At 45.9% G+C, this 15188-nt stretch overlaps 8 non-coding genes across 8 annotated transcripts; all 8 read left to right on the top strand.

Annotated features, from left to right (window-relative positions):
- Nucleotides 1-3053: 3053 nt before the first annotated feature.
- Trnak-cuu (transfer RNA lysine (anticodon CUU)) lies at nt 3054-3126 on the top strand. Its single transcript has one exon. It is a non-coding gene; the product is annotated as a tRNA-Lys (tRNA).
- A 1440-nt stretch (nt 3127-4566) lies between these two features.
- On the top strand, nt 4567-4639 carry Trnak-cuu (transfer RNA lysine (anticodon CUU)). The gene has a single exon. It is a non-coding gene; the product is annotated as a tRNA-Lys (tRNA).
- A 1428-nt stretch (nt 4640-6067) lies between these two features.
- On the top strand, nt 6068-6140 carry Trnak-cuu (transfer RNA lysine (anticodon CUU)). The gene has a single exon. It is a non-coding gene; the product is annotated as a tRNA-Lys (tRNA).
- Nucleotides 6141-7577: 1437 nt separating this feature from the next.
- Nucleotides 7578-7650, top strand: Trnak-cuu (transfer RNA lysine (anticodon CUU)). The gene has a single exon. It is a non-coding gene; the product is annotated as a tRNA-Lys (tRNA).
- Nucleotides 7651-10566: 2916 nt separating this feature from the next.
- On the top strand, nt 10567-10639 carry Trnak-cuu (transfer RNA lysine (anticodon CUU)). Its single transcript has one exon. It is a non-coding gene; the product is annotated as a tRNA-Lys (tRNA).
- A 1421-nt stretch (nt 10640-12060) lies between these two features.
- Trnak-cuu (transfer RNA lysine (anticodon CUU)) lies at nt 12061-12133 on the top strand. The gene has a single exon. It is a non-coding gene; the product is annotated as a tRNA-Lys (tRNA).
- Nucleotides 12134-13560: 1427 nt separating this feature from the next.
- On the top strand, nt 13561-13633 carry Trnak-cuu (transfer RNA lysine (anticodon CUU)). The gene has a single exon. It is a non-coding gene; the product is annotated as a tRNA-Lys (tRNA).
- Nucleotides 13634-15060: 1427 nt separating this feature from the next.
- Nucleotides 15061-15133, top strand: Trnak-cuu (transfer RNA lysine (anticodon CUU)). The gene has a single exon. It is a non-coding gene; the product is annotated as a tRNA-Lys (tRNA).
- Nucleotides 15134-15188: the final 55 nt, after the last annotated feature.

Below are 15188 nucleotides of genomic sequence, written 5' to 3' on the forward strand. Positions count from 1 at the left end.
TCGTAAAGGAGTAACTCGACTCATGGTGAATGGCCAGCTGAGCGCATCAATTAATATTACTAATTCAGTGCGACAGGGATGCCCTATGTCGATGGCCTTGTTTGCCATTGCCATTGAGCCTTTGCTTGTCACCTTGACACAGCGTCTACAAGGATTAACCATCCACGGCATTAAGATTGTTTGTACTGCATATGCGGATGACGTCGGATTTTTGGTCATGGACGAAGGTGAAGTCGAGGAAGCCCTTCAGATCGTCAAAAACTACGAACTTGTTGCGGGTGCGAAGTTGAATGCCAGGAAATCTGGCATTATGAACATAGGACGCGGCATCTCGCTGCACCATCACGGTCAGTTGCAACTAATTTCTAAAATGAAATGCCTTGGTATTGAGTACAGGAGCAACATACAGCACACAATTGCGGTGAACTATAGGAATCTCCTGGCAAGTATGCGTGCTTGCATGCAGACCCACTACCTAAGAAGCCTTGATGAACTGCAGAAAGTCACCTTCGCTAATGTCTACCTCACCTCCAAGATTAACTACGTTGCACAAGTACTGCCCATGCCACAGGAGACAGCGAAGCGTATGATGTCCGCTCTAGGCCATTTTGTCACACGTGGACACATTTTTAAAGTCAAGTACGATACGCTCACTCTCTCCACGACCGATGGAGGCTTAAATTTAACAGATGTTCGTTCCACGTCACGAGCTTTGTACGTATGCACCACCTACAAACGGTGGAGGTCGTTACCGAACAGTCTAACGGCTCACTTGTTAACCGAAATAGCGCCGGCCTGCCTGCAGCCTCCTGTCTCTGTTCAACATATTCCGCCTGCGCTGACTCACTTTAAGAGCTTTTTCATTGAGTTCAGTTACGTACGGTCAACTCTCCCAGAAAATGAGCTTTCCGTGGTGAAGTTAGTTTATAATAAACTACTGGCAACCAAGAACAGGAACAACATCGAACACAAATACCCCAATCATCGCTGGCCAGTGATATGGAAAAACATACATAGCCGTGATTTACCAACGTCAATGAAAGCCTCTTGGTACAGGGTCGTGAACCGTAAAATAAGTACCAATTCACGACTTCATGCTCTACATTTGGCTGACTCACCTTTGTGCCTAACGTGCAACTTGCCTGATACTGATGAACATCGTTTTCTGTGCACCACTGTCCAAGCAGTTTGGCCATGCATTCGCCGAAAACTGGCTACGATTATGAGGACTTCCCAGCTTTGTATTAAACCTGAAGATTTCCTGTATCCGGATTCAGTGCCGTACCCGAACACCAAACGGAACTCTGTCAATTGGTTGAAGGGTCATTATGTTCATTATTTACAGACGCAAGAACCCAAGAGTGAGGCGGCGTTCTGTCTTTACCTGGCATTACAGTTTCACATACTTTCACAGACGAGACATTACAGGAAACGATATGCGAATTTTTTAGAAGTCGTTCTTCGATGATAGAAGTATTTTTTTCTTTCCTTCATTCTACATTGCTTTGTTTTTTCTCTTTTCTACTTCAAATGTCACAGTGACGTACACTGAACAGTGTTACGACAAGGACTATTTTATTTTCTTCTGTTTTTCTAGCGGACCAGAGTTCCTTTTACATTTTCTATTAAAAAAAAAAAATTTTTTTCTACTTTGTCACCATTGCAGGACTATGCAATAGGTTTAGAAGTATCTTTGGTTTGGAAATCGGAATAGTTCAGAAGAATAAGTAATTCAGAAATCATGGCAGATGAAGCCGACGCCGACGAAGGCGATTTATGGCGAGCGCAAGGCGGGGCTGAAGGGGAGGAAGGAGGCCCTTAAAAAAAAAAAAAAAAAAAAAAAAAAAAGTAGGTAGAGCGCGAGACTCTTAATCCCAGGGTCGTGGATTCGAGCCCCACGCTGAGCCAAACGGAATTTTGTTCCGCTGCAGATGTAAATTACCGTTTAAAAAAAAAAAAAAAAAAAAAAAAAAAGTGGTTGAGCACTGGACTAGTAAACCAAGGGTCGTGAGTTCCATCCTCAAAGGAGGAAGTCGTGTTTTGGAAATCAGTTGCGCGTCGTGGCCGTATAGCAAACAGTATCTGTGATGACGAACAATTAGCGACATGCCTTTTATTAAGAATTACTCTCAGATGTGATTAAGGCGAATGGCGCAGATAAAGCCTTTGCCAAAGCGGTACAGCATAAGGTGGGACGAGGCAGTCTGAATTACATTTTATAGATGTATTTCTCACATATGTCAGAGCCTCTCGCGTTCGTCGTCGTCGTCGTCGCCGCCGCCGCTTCTGTAGAAGTAGCAAATGGCCATCGTGGCAAATTCGGCGAGGCACGCCCTGCCTTCGATTCCATATGCACAATGTGTGTGGTCTTGTTTCCCAGTCTATCTTTGGTCGGTCACGTAAGAGGTTGAATGTAACGAATGGGTGGGAAAGAGCAAGGGCAGCGGATGTGTAGAACGAAAACACAAATTATCAGGGGTGTGAGCGTTTCGAGATGAGTCATATACAAGTTGCACTTGGTCGTCAGTGACTGTGTGGCCTAATGGATAAGGCGTCGTACTTCGGATCTGAAGATTACAGGTTCGAATGCTGTCACGCTCGTGTTTTATCAGTTCTGAAAAAGAAACATACCGTTTTAATGTAGCATTTGAGCAGTACGAAACCGTCTGAATGTTGCTGTTGACCATTTTCTGCTTGGAGATGCTCTTGAGCTTGAAACACACACTACAAGACCGGTGTTAACTAGCGAAATGGTCGGCAGAGTGCCGTCACCCCGAGTTTCCGCTGGCACTTGCACATCTAAAACAACGTCGGAAAGTAACTCGTTCGCCTTTTGAGTCACATCAAGTATGAGTGTTAATTTTGACGCCACTAGCTCTGCAGGTTGTCATGCCATTCCTTTACCTCTCAGAAATGATTATGAAATAAAAGTGAAGTACGTGACGAGTGTGACGTTAGGAAAACATTTGGCAGCATGGTGAGATTCTGTATGGGACCACCCAACCCAAACGAGTACTGTGTGACGTGCTACACGGCGTATATTCACCGAAGCAGCCGGGCTAGCTCAGTCGGTAGAGCATGAGACTCTTAATCTCAGGTTCGTAGGTTCGAGCCCCACGCTGGGCGGAACGGAATTTTGTTCCGCTGCAGATGTATATTACCGTTTTTCTGATTAACGTGATGTAATGGAAATAGCAACTTTAAACTTTGCCTACATCTCTGTCAGTCGCAAAGAAACTGTATTTGAAGGTGAAGGTGATTTTGTAGACATGTGTGAAAGACATGTTCTGAAATGCAAGTGTTGTTGTTTGGAGAGGACATCGATTACGTGTCAGATGTGTAGCCAAGCAGTAATGGGTCGCCATAGCTGCAAATATTAGTCGGTAATATGAAGTGTTGTCAGCTGAAGTCTGATGATCCAGACGACCGTAAGGACGAAGTACCCAAAGGTACCGCTAGGCCCCGCCTCTTTAGCTCAGTGGTAGAGCACTGGACTAGTAAACCAAGGGTCGTGAGTTCCATCCTCAAAGGAGGAAGTCGTGTTTTGGAAATCAGTTGCGCGTCGTGGCCGTATAGCAAACAGTATCTGTGATGACGAACAATTAGCGACATGCCTTTTATTAAGAATTACTCTCAGATGTGATTAAGGCGAATGGCGCAGATAAAGCCTTTGCCAAAGCGGTACAGCATCAGGTGGGACGAGGCAGTCTGAATTACATTTTATAGATGTATTTCTCACATATGTCAGAGCCTCTCGCGGTCGTCGTCGTCGTCGTCGTCGTCGTCGCCGCCGCCGCTTCTGCAGAAGTAGCAAATGGCCATCGTGGCAAATGCGGCGAGGCACGCCCTGCCTTCGATTCCGTATGCACAAAGTGTGTGGTCTTGTTTCCCAGTCTATATTTGGTCGGTCACGTAAGAGGTTGAATGTAACGAATGGGTGGGAAAGAGCAAGGGCAGCGGATGTGTAGAACGAAAACACAAATTATCAGGGGTGTGAGCGTTTCGAGATGAGTCATATACAAGTTGCACTTGGTCGTCAGTGACCGTGTGGCCTAATGGATAAGGCGTCGGACTTCGGATCTGAAGATTATATGTTCGAATGCTGTCACGCTCGTGTTTTATCAGTTCTGAAAAGGAAACATACCGTTTTAATGTAGCATTTGAGCAGTACGAAACCGTCTGAATGTTGCTGTTGACCATTTTCTGCTTGGAGATGCTCTTGAGCTTGAAACACACACTACAAGACCGGTGTTAACTAGCGAAATGGTCGGCAGAGTGCCGTCACCCCGAGTTTCCGCTGGCACTTGCACATCTAAAACAACGTCGGAAAGTAACTCGTTCGCCTTTTGAGTCACATCAAGTATGAGTGTTAATTTTGACGCCACTAGCTCTGCAGGTTGTCATGCCATTCCTTTACCTCTCAGAAATGATTATGAAATAAAAGTGAAGTACGTGACGAATGTGACGTTAGGAAAACATTTGGCAGCATGGTGAGATTCTGTATGGGACCACCCAACCCAAACGAGTACTGTGTGACGTGCTACACGGCGTAAATTCACCGAAGCAGCCGGGCTAGCTCAGTCGGTAGAGCATGAGACTCTTAATCTCAGGTTCGTAGGTTCGAGCCCCACGCTGGGCGGAACGGAATTTTGTTCCGCTGCAGATGTATATTACCGTTTTTCTGATTAACGTGATGTAATGGAAATAGCAACTTTAAACTTTGCCTACATCTCTGTCAGTCGCAAAGAAACTGTATTTGAAGGTGAAGGTGATTTTGTAGACATGTGTGAAAGACATGTTCTGAAATGCAAGTGTTGTTGTTTGGAGAGGACATCGATTACGTATCAGATGTGTAGCCAAGCAGTAATGGGACGCCATAGCTGCAAATATTAGTCGGTAATATGAAGTGTTGTCAGCTGAAGTCTGATGATCCAGACGACCGTAAGGACGAAGTACCCAAAGGTACCGCTAGGCCGCGCCTCTTTTGCTCAGTGGTAGAACACTGGACTAGTAAACCAAGGGTCGTGAGTTCCATCCTCAAAGGAGGAAGTCGTGTTTTGGAAATCAGTTGCGCGTCGTGGCCGTATAGCAAACAGTATCTGTGATGACGAACAATTAGCCACATGCCTTTTATTAAGAATTACTCTCAGATGTGATTAAGGCGAATGGCTCAGATAAAGCCTTTGCCAAAGCGGTACAGCATCAGGTGGGACGAGGCAGTCTGAATTACATTTTATAGATGTATTTCTCACATATGTCAGAGCCTCTCGCGTTCGTCGTCGTCGTCGCCGCCGCCGCTTCTGTAGAAGTAGCAAATGGCCATCGTGCCAAATGCGGCGAGGCACGCCCTGCCTTCGATTCCGTATGCACAATGTGTGTGGTCTTGTTTCCCAGTCTATCTTTGGTCGGTCACGTAAGAGGTTGAATGTAACGAATGGGTGGGAAAGAGCAAGGGCAGCGGCTGTGTAGAACGAAAACACAAATTATCAGGGGTGTGAGCGTTTCGAGATGAGTCATATACAAGTTGCACTTGGTCGTCAGTGACTGTGTGGCCTAATGGATAAGGCGTCGGACTTCGGATCTGAAGATTACAGGTTCGAATGCTGTCACGCTCGTGTTTTATCAGTTCTGAAAAAGAAACATACCGTTTTAATGTAGCATTTGAGCAGTACGAAACCGTCTGAATGTTGCTGTTGACCATTTTCTGCTTGGAGATGCTCTTGAGCTTGAAACACACACTACAAGACCGGTGTTAACTAGCGAAATGGTCGGCAGAGTGCCGTCACCCAGAGTTTCCGCTGGCACTTGCACATCTAAAACAACGTCGGAAAGTAACTCGTTCGCCTTTTGAGTCACATCAAGTATGAGTGTTAATTTTGACGCCACTAGCTGTGCAGGTTGTCATGCCATTCCTTTACCTCTCAGAAATGATTATGAAATAAAAGTGAAGTACGTGACGAATGTGACGTTAGGAAAACATTTGGCAGCATGGTGAGATTCTGTATGGGACCACCCAACCCAAACGAGTACTGTGTGACGTGCTACACGGCGTATATTCACCGAAGCAGCCGGGCTAGCTCAGTCGGTAGAGCATGAGACTCTTAATCTCAGGTTCGTAGGTTCGAGCCCCATGCTGGGCGGAACGGAATTTTGTTCCGCTGCAGATGTATATTACCGTTTTTCTGATTAACGTGATGTAATGGAAATAGCAACTTTAAACTTTGCCTACATCTCTGTCAGTCGCAAAGAAACTGTATTTGAAGGTGAAGGTGATTTTGTAGACATGTATGAAAGACATGTTCTGAAATGCAAGTGTTGTTGTTTGGAGAGGACATCGATTACGTATCAGATGTGTAGCCAAGCAGTAATGGGTCGCCATAGCTGCAAATATTAGTCGGTAATATGAAGTGTTGTCAGCTGAAGTCTGATGATCCAGACGACCGTAAGGACGAAGTACCCAAAGGTACCGCTGGGCCGCGCCTCTTTAGCTCAGTGGTAGAGCACTCGACTAGTAAACCAAGGGTCGTGAGTTCCATCCTCAAAGGAGGAAGTCGTGTTTTGGAAATCAGTTGCGCGTCGTGGCCGTATAGCAAACAGTATCTGTGATGACGAACAATTAGCGACATGCCTTTTATTAAGAATTACTCTCAGATGTGATTAAGGCGAATGGCGCAGATAAAGCCTTTGCCAAAGCGGTACAGCATCAGGTGGGACGAGGCAGTCTGAATTACATTTTATAGATGTATTTCTCACATATGTCAGAGCCTCTCGCGGTCGTCGTCGTCGTCGTCGTCGTCGCCGCCGCCGCTTCTGCAGAAGTAGCAAATGGCCATCGTGGCAAATGCAGCGAGGCACGCCCTGCCTTCGATTCCGTATGCACAAAGTGTGTGGTCTTGTTTCCCAGTCTATATTTGGTCGGTCACGTAAGAGGTTGAATGTAACGAATGGGTGGGAAAGAGCAAGGGCAGCGGATGTGTAGAACGAAAACACAAATTATCAGGGGTGTGAGCGTTTCGAGATGAGTCATATACAAGTTGCACTTGGTCGTCAGTGACCGTGTGGCCTAATGGATAAGGCGTCGGACTTCGGATCTGAAGATTATATGTTCGAATGCTGTCACGCTCGTGTTTTATCAGTTCTGAAAAGGAAACATACCGTTTTAATGTAGCATTTGAGCAGTACGAAACCGTCTGAATGTTGCTGTTGACCATTTTCTGCTTGGAGATGCTCTTGAGCTTGAAACACACACTACAAGACCGGTGTTAACTAGCGAAATGGTCGGCAGAGTGCCGTCACCCCGAGTTTCCGCTGGCACTTGCACATCTAAAACAACGTCGGAAAGTAACTCGTTCGCCTTTTGAGTCACATCAAGTATGAGTGTTAATTTTGACGCCACTAGCTCTGCAGGTTGTCATGCCATTCCTTTACCTCTCAGAAATGATTATGAAATAAAAGTGAAGTACGTGACGAATGTGACGTTAGGAAAACATTTGGCAGCATGGTGAGATTCTGTATGGGACCACCCAACCCAAACGAGTACTGTGTGACGTGCTACACGGCGTAAATTCACCGAAGCAGCCGGGCTAGCTCAGTCGGTAGAGCATGAGACTCTTAATCTCAGGTTCGTAGGTTCGAGCCCCACGCTGGGCGGAACGGAATTTTGTTCCGCTGCAGATGTATATTACCGTTTTTCTGATTAACGTGTTGTAATGGAAATAGCAACTTTAAACTTTGCCTACATCTCTGTCAGTCGCAAAGAAACTGTATTTGAAGGTGAAGGTGATTTTGTAGACATGTGTGAAAGACATGTTCTGAAATGCAAGTGTTGTTGTTTGGAGAGGACATCGATTACGTATCAGATGTGTAGCCAAGCAGTAATGGGTCGCCATAGCTGCAAATATTAGTCGGTAATATGAAGTGTTGTCAGCTGAAGTCTGATGATCCAGACGACCGTAAGGACGAAGTACTCAAAGGTACCGCTAGGCCGCGCCTCTTCAGCTCAGTGGTAGAGCACTGGACTAGTAAACCAAGGGTCGTGAGTTCCATCCTCAAAGGAGGAAGTCGTGTTTTGGAAATCAGTTGCGCGTCGTGGCCGTATAGCAAACAGTATCTGTGATGACGAACAATTAGCCACATGCCTTTTATTAAGAATTACTCTCAGATGTGATTAAGGCGAATGGCTCAGATAAAGCCTTTGCCAAAGCGGTACAGCATCAGGTGGGACGAGGCAGTCTGAATTACATTTTATAGATGTATTTCTCACATATGTCAGAGCCTCTCGCGTTCGTCGTCGTCGTCGCCGCCGCCGCTTCTGTAGAAGTAGCAAATGGCCATCGTGCCAAATGCGGCGAGGCACGCCCTGCCTTCGATTCCGTATGCACAATGTGTGTGGTCTTGTTTCCCAGTCTATCTTTGGTCGGTCACGTAAGAGGTTGAATGTAACGAATGGGTGGGAAAGAGCAAGGGCAGCGGCTGTGTAGAACGAAAACACAAATTATCAGGGGTGTGAGCGTTTCGAGATGAGTCATATACAAGTTGCACTTGGTCGTCAGTGACTGTGTGGCCTAATGGATAAGGCGTCGGACTTCGGATCTGAAGATTACAGGTTCGAATGCTGTCACGCTCGTGTTTTATCAGTTCTGAAAAAGAAACATACCGTTTTAATGTAGCATTTGAGCAGTACGAAACCGTCTGAATGTTGCTGTTGACCATTTTCTGCTTGGAGATGCTCTTGAGCTTGAAACACACACTACAAGACCGGTGTTAACTAGCGAAATGGTCGGCAGAGTGCCGTCACCCCGAGTTTCCGCTGGCACTTGCACATCTAAAACAACGTCGGAAAGTAACTCGTTCGCCTTTTGAGTGACAACAAGTATGAGTGTTAATTTTGACGCCACTAGCTCTGCAGGTTGTCATGCAATTCCTTTACCTCTCAGAAATGATTATGAAATAAAAATGAAGTACGTGACGAGTGTGACGTTAGGAAAACATTTGGCAGCATGGTGAGATTCTGTATGGGACCACCCAAACGAGTACTGTGTGACGTGCTACCGGCAAGTATTCACCGAAGCAGCCGGGCTAGCTGAATCGGTAGAGCATGAGACTCTTAATCTCAGGTTCGTGGGTTCGAGCACCGCGCTGGGCGTAATGGAATTTTGTTCCGCTGCAGATGTATATTACCGTTTTTCTGATTAAAGTGATGTAATGGAAATAGCAACTTTAAACTTTGCCTACGTCTCTGTCAGTCGCAAAGAAACTGTATTTGAAGGTGAAGGTGATTTTGTAGACATGTGTGAAAGACATGTTCTGAAATGCAAGTTTCGTTGTTTGGAGAGCACATCGGTTATATGTCAGATGTGTAGCCAAGCAGTAATGGGTCGCCATAGCTGCAAATATTAGTCGGTAATATGAAGTGTTGTCAGCTGAAGTCTGATGATCCAGACGACCGTAAGGACGAAGTACGCAAAAGTACCGCTAGGCCGTGCCTCATTACCTCAGTGGTAGAGCACTGGACTAGTAAACCAAGGGTCGTGAGTTCCATCCTCAAAGGAGAAGTCGTGTTTTGGAAATCAGTTGTGCGTCGTGGCCGTATAGCAAACAGTATCTGTGATGACGAACAATTAGCGACATGCCTTTTATTAAGAATTACTCTCAGATGTGATTAAGGCGAATGGCGCAGATAAAGCCTTTGCCAAAGCGGTACAGCATAAGGTGGGACGAGGCAGTCTGAATTACATTGTATAGATGTATTTCTCACATATGTCAGAGCCTCTCGCGGTCGTCGTCGTCGTCGCCGCCGCCGCTTCTGTAGAAGTAGCAAATGGCCATCGTGGCAAATGCGGCGAGGCACGCTCTGCCTTCGATTCTGTATTCATAAAGTGTGTGGTCTTGTTTCCCAGTCTATCTTTGGTCGGTCAAGTAAGAGGTTGAATGTAACGAATGGGTGGGAAAGAGCAAGGGCAGCGGATGTGTAGAACGAAAACACAAATTATCAGGGGTGTGAGCGTTTCGAGATGAGTCATATACAAGTGGCTCTTGGTCGTCAGTGACTGTGTGGCCTAATGGATAAGGCGTCGGACTTCGGATCTGAAGATTACAGGTTCGAATGCTGTCACGCTCGTGTTTTATCAGTTCTGAAAAAGAAACATACCTTTTTAATGTAGCATTTGAGCAGTACGAAACCGTCTGAATGTTGCTGTTGACCATTTTCTGCTTGGAGATGCTCTTGAGCTTGAAACACACACTACAAGACCGGTGTTAACTAGCGAAATGGTCGGCAGAGTGCCGTCACCCCGAGTTTCCGCTGGCACTTGCACATCTAAAACAACGTCAGAAAGTAACTCGTTCGCCTTTTGAGTGACAACAAGTATGAGTGTTAGTTTTGACGCCACTAGGTCTGCAGGTTGTCATGCAATACCTTTACCTCTCAGAAATGATTATGAAATAAAAGTGAAGTACGTGACGATTGTGACGTTAGGAAAACATTTGGCAGCATGGTGAGATTCTGTATGGGACCACCCAAACGAGTACTGTGTGACGTGCTACCGGCAAGTATTCACCGAAGCAGCCGGGCTAGCTGAATCGGTAGAGCATGAGACTCTTAATCTCAGGTTCGTGGGTTCGAGCCCCACGCTGGGCGTAATGGAATTTTGTTCCGCTGCAGATGTATATTACCGTTTTTCTGATTAAAGTGATGTAATGGAAATAGCAACTTTAAACTTTGCCTACGTCTCTGTCAGTCGCAAAGAAACTGTATTTGAAGGTGAAGGTGATTTTGTAGACATGTGTGAAAGACATGTTCTGAAATGCAAGTTTCGTTGTTTGGAGAGCACATCGGTTATATGTCAGATGTGTGGCCAAGCAGTAATGGGTCGCCATAGCTGCAAATATTCGTCGGTAATATGAAGTGTTGTCAGCTGAAGTCTGATGATCCAGACGACCGTAAGGACGAAGTACGCAAAACTACCGCTAGGCCGCGCCTCATTAGCTCAGTGGTAGAGCACTGGACTAGTAAACCAAGGGTCGTGAGTTCCATCCTCAAAGGAGAAGTCGTGTTTTGGAAATCAGTTGTGCGTCGTGGCCGTATAGCAAACAGTATCTGTGATGACGAACAATTAGCGACATGCCTTTTATTAAGAATTACTCTCAGATGTGATTAAGGCGAATGGCGCAGATAAAGCCTTTGCCAAAGCGGTACAGCATAAGGTGGGACGAGGCAGTCTGAGTTACATTTTATAGATGTATTTCTGACATATGTCAGAGCCTCTCGCGGTCGTCGTCGCCGCCGCCGCTTCTGTAGAAGTAGCAAATGGCCATCGTGCCAAATGCGGCGAGGCACACCCTGCCTTCGATTCCGTATGCACAATGTGTGTGGTCTTGTTTCCCAGTCTATCTTTGGTCGGTCACGTAAGAGGTTGAATGTAACGAATGGGTGGGAAAGAGCAAGGGCAGCGGATGTGTAGAACGAAAACACAAATTATCAGGGGTGTGAGCGTTTCGAGATGAGTCATATACAAGTTACACTTGGTCGTCAGTGACTGTGTGGCCTAATGGATAAGGCGTCGGACTTCGGATCTGAAGATTAGAGGTTCGAATGCTGCCACACTCGTGTTTTATCAGTTCTGAAAAAGAAACATACCGTTTTAATGTAGCATTTGAGCAGTACGAAACCGTCTGAATGTTGCTGTTGACCATTTTCTGCTTGGAGATGCTCTTGAGCTTGAAACACACACTACAAGACCGGTGTTAACTAGCGAAATGGTCGGCAGAGTGCTGTCACCCCGAGTTTCCGCTGGCACTTGCACATCTAAAACAACGTCGGAAAGTAACTCGTTCGCCTTTTGAGTCACATCAAGTATGAGTGTTAATTTTGACGCCACTAGCTCTGCAGGTTGTCATGCCATTCCTTTACCTCTCAGAAATGATTATGAAATAAAAGTGAAGTACGTGACGAATGTGACGTTAGGAAAACATTTGGCAGCATGGTGATATTCTGTATGGGACCACCCAACCCAAACGAGTACTGTGTGACGTGCTACACAGCGTGTATTCACCGAAGCAGCCAGGCTAGCTCAGTCGGTAGAGCATGAGACTCTTAATGTCAGGTTCGTGGGTTCGAGCCCCACGCTGGGCGGAACGGAATTTTGTTCCGCTGCAGATGTATATTACCGTTTTTCTGATTAACGTGATGTAATGGAAATAGCAACTTTAAACTTTGCCTACATCTCTGTCAGTCGCAAAGAAACTGTATTTGAAGGTGAAGGTGATTTTGTAGACATGTGTGAAAGACATGTTCTGAAATGCAAGTGTTGTTGTTTGGAGAGGACATCGGTTATATGTCAGATGTGTAGCCAAGCAGTAATGGGTCGCCATAGCTGCAAATATTAGTCGGTAATATGAAGTGTTGTCAGCTGAAGTCTGATGATCCAGACGACCGTAAGGACGAAGTACGCAAAAGTACCGCTAGGCCGAGCCTCATTAGCTCAGTGGTAGAGCACTGGACTAGTAAACCAAGGGTCGTGAGTTCCATCCTCAAAGGAGAAGTCGTGTTTTGGAAATCAGTTGTGCGTCGTGGCCGTATAGCAAACAGTATCTGTGATGACGAACAATTAGCGACATGCCTTTTATTAAGAATTACTCTCAGATGTGATTAAGGCGAATGGCGCAGATAAAGCCTTTGCCAAAGCGGTACAGCATAAGGTGGGACGAGGCAGTCTGAATTACATTTTATAGATGTATTTCTGACATATGTCAGAGCCTCTCGCGGTCGTCGTCGTCGTCGCCGCCGCCGCTTCTGTAGAAGTAGCAAATGGCCATCGTGCCAAATGCGGCGATGCACACCCTGCCTTCGATTCCGTATGCACAATGTGTGTGGTCTTGTTTCCCAGTCTATCTTTGGTCGGTCAAGTAAGAGGTTGAATGTAACGAATGGGTGGGAAAGAGCAAGGGCAGCGGATGTGTAGAACGAAAACACAAATTATCAGGGGTGTGAGCGTTTCGAGATGAGTCATATACAAGTTACACTTGGTCGTCAGTGACTGTGTGGCCTAATGGATAAGGCGTCGGACTTCGGATCTGAAGATTACAGGTTCGAATGCTGCCACACTCGTGTTTTATCAGTTCTGAAAAAGAAACATACCGTTTTAATGTAGCATTTGAGCAGTACGAAACCGTCTGAATGTTGCTGTTGACCATTTTCTGCTTGGAGATGCTCTTGAGCTTGAAACACACACTACAAGACCGGTGTTAACTAGCGAAATGGTCGGCAGAGTGCTGTCACCCCGAGTTTCCGCTGGCACTTGCACATCTAAAACAACGTCGGAAAGTAACTCGTTCGCCTTTTGAGTCACATCAAGTATGAGTGTTAATTTTGACGCCACTAGCTCTGCAGGTTGTCATGCCATTCCTTTACCTCTCAGAAATGATTATGAAATAAAAGTGAAGTACGTGACGAATGTGACGTTAGGAAAACATTTGGCAGCATGGTGAGATTCTGTATGGGACCACCCAACCCAAACGAGTACTGTGTGACGTGCTACACAGCGTGTATTCACCGAAGCAGCCAGGCTAGCTCAGTCGGTAGAGCATGAGACTCTTAATCTTAGGTTCGTGGGTTCGAGCCCCACGCTGGGCGGAACGGAATTTTGTTCCGCTGCAGATGTATATTACCGTTTTTCTGATTAACGTGATGTAATGGAAATAGCAACTTTAAACTTTGCCTACATCTCTGTCAGTCGCAAAGAAACTGTATTTGAAGGTGAAGGTGATTTTGTAGACATGTGTGAAAGACATGTTCTGAAATGCAAGTGTTGTTGTTTGGAGAGGACATCGGTTATATGTCAGATGTGTAGCCAAGCAGTAATGGGTCGCCATAGCTGCAAATATTAGTCGGTAATATGAAGTGTTGTCAGCTGAAGTCTGATGATCCAGACGACCGTAAGGACGAAGTACGCAAAAGTACCGCTAGGCCGAGCCTCATTAGCTCAGTGGTAGAGCACTGGACTAGTAAACCAAGGGTCGTGAGTTCCATCCTCAAAGGAGAAGTCGTGTTTTGGAAATCAGTTGTGCGTCGTGGCCGTATAGCAAACAGTATCTGTGATGACGAACAATTAGCGACATGCCTTTTATTAAGAATTACTCTCAGATGTGATTAAGGCGAATGGCGCAGATAAAGCCTTTGCCAAAGCGGTACAGCATAAGGTGGGACGAGGCAGTCTGAATTACATTTTATAGATGTATTTCTGACATATGTCAGAGCCTCTCGCGGTCGTCGTCGTCGTCGCCGCCGCCGCTTCTGTAGAAGTAGCAAATGGCCATCGTGCCAAATGCGGCGATGCACACCCTGCCTTCGATTCCGTATGCACAATGTGTGTGGTCTTGTTTCCCAGTCTATCTTTGGTCGGTCACGTAAGAGGTTGAATGTAACGAATGGGTGGGAAAGAGCAAGGGCAGCGGATGTGTAGAACGAAAACACAAATTATCAGGGGTGTGAGCGTTTCGAGATGAGTCATATACAAGTTACACTTGTTCGTCAGTGACTGTGTGGCCTAATGGATAAGGCGTCGGACTTCGGATCTGAAGATTACAGGTTCGAATGCTGCCACACTCGTGTTTTATCAGTTCTGAAAAAGAAACATACCGTTTTAATGTAGCATTTGAGCAGTACGAAACCGTCTGAATGTTGCTGTTGACCATTTTCTGCTTGGAGATGCTCTTGAGCTTGAAACACACACTACAAGACCGGTGTTAACTAGCGAAATGGTCGGCAGAGTGCTGTCACCCCGAGTTTCCGCTGGCACTTGCACATCTAAAACAACGTCGGAAAGTAACTCGTTCGCCTTTTGAGTCACATCAAGTATGAGTGTTAATTTTGACGCCACTAGCTCTGCAGGTTGTCATGCCATTCCTTTACCTCTCAGAAATGATTATGAAATAAAAGTGAAGTACGTGACGAATGTGACGTTAGGAAAACATTTGGCAGCATGGTGAGATTCTGTATGGGACCACCCAACCCAAACGAGTACTGTGTGACGTGCTACACAGCGTGTATTCACCGAAGCAGCCAGGCTAGCTCAGTCGGTAGAGCATGAGACTCTTAATCTTAGGTTCGTGGGTTCGAGCCCCACGCTGGGCGGAACGGAATTTTGTTCCGCTGCAGATGTATATTACCGTTTTTCTGATTAACGTGA

Source organism: Schistocerca gregaria, chromosome 8, assembly GCF_023897955.1.
Source record: "Schistocerca gregaria isolate iqSchGreg1 chromosome 8, iqSchGreg1.2, whole genome shotgun sequence".
NCBI lineage: Eukaryota > Metazoa > Arthropoda > Insecta > Orthoptera > Acrididae > Schistocerca > Schistocerca gregaria.